This window comes from Canis lupus, chromosome 1 (genome assembly GCF_011100685.1).
Source record: "Canis lupus familiaris isolate Mischka breed German Shepherd chromosome 1, alternate assembly UU_Cfam_GSD_1.0, whole genome shotgun sequence".
Taxonomy (NCBI): domain Eukaryota; kingdom Metazoa; phylum Chordata; class Mammalia; order Carnivora; family Canidae; genus Canis; species Canis lupus.
Genome location: NC_049222.1, coordinates 92056223 through 92061885, shown reverse-complemented (window position 1 = coordinate 92061885; position 5663 = coordinate 92056223).

Here is a 5663-nt window from a genome sequence, read left to right as displayed (position 1 = left end):
CTGTATTGGGCTCCCTGCTCAGCGGGAGTCTGCTTCTCCTCCCTCTGCCCCTCCCCCTGCTCATGTGCACTGTCTCACTCGGTCTCAAATAAAGAACATCTTTTAAAAAATAAAGGAAAGCGTAAGCCGTTGTTCCATTTGTAGCTAGCGCCTAGGGTAAGAGGGTTTGCAGGCCCCTCGCTTCTCTCTTCTGCCCACATATTAGGCAGAGGGTGAAAACAAAGGAACTCACATCATCAGCTCCTTTGAAAATGCAAACAACCCTGGTATGAACAACACCTTCCAATCTATCACCTGCTCCAGTAGGCGGCTAAGACTAGACAGCTTGGAAAGGAACTGTGTTCTCTTGGGGAAGGAGAAAGGGGTAATTTAAAGTTCCCTAGCTGGGCCACTAGTCCTGGGTAGAGCAGAGAAGTGGGGGGATTTCAACTCGTAAAGTCTTGGCATCTAGAGATGGAGTGTGGGTCAGCACCAGGGGACAGTGTGGCTGACTCTAGGTGGGTGCCATGTAGAGCGCCTGGACCCAGTATGGCTCCTGCTGTGTGAGAGGTGATCTGGGTCCTCAGTATCTCTCACCTGTAACAAGGCCACCTGCCTCCTGTTCCCTCAATTTACAAAGACTCTTTAAAACCAGATTCTCTACAAGTGTGAGGGGATGTTGCGGGCAGTACCAGAGAGAGACGTGCTTGGGGTTTAGTTTCAGAAGATCTGGCTTTGAGGCTGGGTCCTGGTTCTGACCAAGAATGTGGGTAAGCACAATCTTTATAAGCCTTTGTTTTCTTACCTGTAAGAGTAAGAATGATATCGGAAAAATCACAGAGGGCTGGGGTCAGATGTGCATGAGATTGTGCTTGTTGAAGGTGCCTGTAAATCTGTAGGTGTTTATGATTCCCCCCATGAGACATTCTTTGCCTAGTTTGGTGACCAAGTCGCAGGCTTGCAGTATGCAGAGCAAAAAACTCCATTATCAAAATTCTAGAAATAGGGCAAAAAGATTTGCCACATTTAGCAACATGCTAGAACCTTATCTACAAAACCACAGAAGTTTCTGACTTTCCTAGGGAGATGTAACTTTGATATAGTCCATTATTAATCAGAGCTCAGATTCTGGAAAGGTGACTCATAAGAAAATAGAAATCAACATGCTGCAAACAATTTCTGTCCAAAGTGGAGACCACTCAAGATTTGTTTTGTTGCCCTGTTCGTGTTGATCTGACTTTGCCATCTTTTCTACTGGTCGTTCATCGAATGTATGCATGTACGTATATATGTGTGTGTTTTATGTATGCATTTGTATTAGAGGAGGAAAATAATTTCCTCTAACCAAGTTCTAAGCGGGAGCTCCTGTAGGAGGAGACCGATTAACAGGAGAAAGGCATGCAAATTTATTTAAGTTCTGCAAGACACGGGAGCCTAAGGAAACGAAGACCCAAAGCAGTTGAACCTGAACATTTTGATACTAGATTTGATGGAGGAGAGAGTTGTGGGAAAATAGGACCAAAGGAAGAGTGTAGTAAACTGAGGAGAACCGCAATGCCTTCTTCAGAATTCTCTTGGCGTCCCTCCATTTTGGAGATGAGGGTAGATGAGGAAGAGGACACTCCTGCGCCTGCAGTTCCTCAGATTCCTTAAGCTTTCGTATTCGCTGTGTATGTCCTGAGCCCCATCAATATAAATAGCTCTACCATCTTTTTTTTTTTTCCCCTCTTGAATGAGTTCTGTCAACTTTCAATGCATTACATATTTGTAGGAGAGTCGTATTTTAGGAAAATCCATTTGATATTACGAACTAGTTTCTCTTCTGTATGGCACTTTACATGTAATTATGTTATTTTGCAACCTTTTGGTACTCAAAATGCTAGGAGATGTATTCACACTTTCTAAAAGGTATCAGCTAGCTGATGCTACTTTCCATATGGGAGAAGTGAACTGTAGGTTTCTTGTGCTCTCTGAAAGTAAAGCAACCCTGCAAAAACTTTGGGAAACTGAAATAGTAACCTACAGAAAGCCATTATTATTACATGGGGAATTTTTTTTTTTTTTTTTTTTTTTTTTTTTTTTTTTTTTTTTTTGTGTGTGTGTGTGTTCCCAGATCCCAAAAAGTAATCTCTTGAGCTTTTCTGAAACCTTAGGACCTATCTTGCTAGTGGATGCACAAATTAGATCAAGATAAAGCACATACACTTCTGGACGCAGTATAAAGCTAGGGTGGCCTGCCCCGAGATAGGCTGGTTGTAGCTCCTGGGGACAGAGCTTGGTGGAGCCACTGTCCCTGCTTGGGGTGCCTGCTGCTGCCCTAGAAGCTCCATGCAGAACACACACTAAATACTGAGCTTTTCTCCTTGGCTTTCTTTCTGAAAAGTGGATATCCCTTTTGTATTTCAATTAGCAAAAACAGGTACTGATGTAAGTCCTTCAGGAAAATGAAGTGGTGTAACTCAAACTTGAGAAAAGCAGGAGGTACCTGCATTTCTGCTCAAGATTTTGTTGTCAGCTGCAGTCACTACACACTAGTCTATGGAACGCTGTTAGATTCAGATTGCCTTCTAAGTGTAATTTGTTTTAAAGAAAGCTTTAGAGCTTCACTTTGTGGTTACAGAAAACTATTAAGATTTCACCAGCTTGGGATTTGTAAGGAAGATTGGATAATTGAGAAAAGAAGGGCCTGACAAGACCATTTCCCCTTTTTGCTGAGAAGTCCTAAGTGAGGCAGTCCGACCCACCTGAGAAGTGTTGGAGCCAAGAAAATCTGTGAAAGAAAAAGCAGCCATTTGATAGGAAAGTTTACTGTGAGACCAAGGTAGGCAGAAAGTACAGTGACCCCTCAGTGGGAACGAGCCACTTCAAATGGAATATGTCTCTGGAGGAGTTTGTTTCTCAAAGTTCTGCCCAGACCTGAAGTGCAGTCAGCAAGACTTGAGATCCTAGCAAATGAAGAGGATACGTGTGAAGTCCATATTTAAGTCCATCAGAATAAAAATCAAAGATAAAAATCTCTGTGGTGCCTGCATGTGGTATGTCCTTAAATCTTTTTTTTTTTTTTTTTTTTCTTCAGGGTATTACAGCTTCTGTCTGCCATTTATAAATATAGTTCATGTTCCTATGACCCCAGGGGTTCCTGCCTTTTCCCCTCTCACTTGTAAAACTGCCAACTGGTATCATTCCCTGTCTCTTGCCTTCCCCTGGGTGTGCTGGGGAGAAAGGACCAGCAGTCCAGGAAACTAGCCTTCAGGGACTTCAGCAGAAGTACTTGGCCCTCCTCCACCAGGACTACTTGGGGAGAGGGCTGTTCTCCATCACCAGAGAAGCAGGGAACCCCTTGTGCTTTGATTTTATTATATGATAAGTGATGCATTTGAGAGAAGGTATAAGAGCTCAGTGCCTGGATTTTGAGGGTTGGCCTAGGAATCAGGATTATTATGGTAGAATGAAAAGATCTCTGGACAGATACAAATTCTGGTCCCCAACTTGCCAGCAACCAGATGTGTGACCCAGGCTGAGCCATTTAAACTTTCTGGATTGCTCCTCTGCCCTCAAGAAGAAGGGGCTCTAAAGAGATGAGGTGGTTTTCTGATGGGATCCTTGAAGACCCAGGGTGCCCTGAAATGCCTTGGGAGCTGGAATGTGGAGGTAGGTAGGTGGAACAGATGGGGTTCCTGACCAACCGCCTGGGCTCCAATCGGGGCAGCCTGACTTCTGTTTACTTATATCCGTGTTCAAGTTTAGAGCAAGATTTCCTTTTGTAATGGTTTAATTGGTAGAAATAAAACAATGTGGCACACCTGGGTGGCTCAGTCGGTTAAGCGTCTGACTCTTGATGTTTGGCTCAGGTCATGATCTTGGTGTGCTGGGATCAAGTGCAAATAGGGCTCTGCACTTAGTGGGGAGTCTGCTTGAAGGTACTCTCCCTCTTTCCCCACCTCGTCACCCCCCTTACTCATGTGCTCTTGCACTCTCACACTATCTCCCTAAAATAATCCTTAATAAAAAAATGAGAAAATCACTGGTAATTGTCATTCTAGATGAAATGGTCGGCAGTTGCCTACTCGCCATCCCATGGCTGTGTCCTCCGTGCCCCATGAGGTCAGCTAGCAGTGCCAGAGGAAGCATAAGGCTGGAAACAGATTTCCTGTGAAGTCAGGGGGCCTTAAGTATCAGAGTTCCTTGATTGTTGGCCATTCTGAAGCCTGCTACCTAATTTCATATTCATAACCTTAAGGGGAGATAGTAAATTTTATAAGCTACAGGCCCCACAAGCCCTGGATCCTCCTTCACATTAAGCCTGAGCTGCTGCATGTGCAGACCTCACTGCGGACATGTCCCAGTGAACTGAAAATGCCGTCTTCAAAAGAACAAACGAGCCATTTGCAGTGGGGTGAGGGTTGCTTTGCAAGCTCAACCTCATTAAGTATTGGCAAAACCCATGCTATGTTATTCCTGCTAATGAGGAATGGATGGGAAATAAGTCCCTGCTCTGCTTTCATCTCCACCAACACTTTCATCAGAGCAGCACAGCTTCGAGGTGAAGAGCACATGCTGCAGATAAACCGCCTCGGGTGGAGTTCTCCACCACTCCCTAGTTATGTGACAGCAAGTGAGTGAAACCACCGCTGCAAGCCCCAGCTCCTGCATCAACAAAAAGACCAGTAATCCCCTGTGGAATTACAGTGCCTGGACTTGTAGAAAGCACTCCTTTAGGTTCTGGTTTTCCTTATTACCGTTGTTGAGTGATTAAGGCAGAAGCAACTAGTTTCCTTAATACTTGAGAAACATGACCCCAATTTTTAGGTAGCTGGTCTGTGTCCAGATTGAAGACAGTATTTCTAGCCTTCGTCTCAGAAGTTTTTTGCTAGTGAGAAAAGGTCCTGTTAAAGGTGAGTGTCCTGTTCTGGTCTTTTCCCCATCCTACTTCGAGTTTGGATGTGATGGCTAGAACTCCAGCAGGCACACTGAATCGTGTGGCTAAGGTTTGTACCCTTCGGGTGGAGGAACGGTGAGCAGAAGAAAGCCTGGGTGGGTCCCTGACAACTTCGTGGGGTCGTTATTCTAGCCTTGGACTGTCAATTCTCAAATTGTTTTTATCAAGGCAGGGTTCTCAAATCACCTGTATGATTTAAGATGGATTTCTGGGCCCCACTCCCAGAATTTGTGATTTAGTAGGTGTAGTTTGGAGCCTAAGAGTCTTCATTTTTTAACAAGTTTCCAGGTGATGTGGACCGTGCTAGTCCCAGGACCATGTTTTGAAAGTCAGGGTTTTATGCGTTAGGGAAATAAACCCTTTGTTTTTTAAACCACTACTATTTTGGGGGTATTCTATTAAAGAGGTGTTCAATGCCTTATTTAACTTTAGCTCTTTTTGCTAAGTTATCAAGAGCAGCAAAATGATTAGAAAGCCACTCAAAGTGAAGCAGAGAGATGGGGTGAATTGCAGATTGAATCTTGGGCTTCTGTACCACTCATTCGTCAAATGAGTGCTGAGAACCTAGTATGTGCTAGGCATATACAAAAACAACATGAAGACCTGGGCTGTGATTTAACAACAGTTACCTCCTTCCTGATAATCCTGTGGAATTCTGTTGAGTCAGATTCATTATGACCAGTGTCTGCAAGAGCGTGATGAGCTAAGCCAGTGATTTCCTGTCACTCAGTCTGGAAATGGGGAG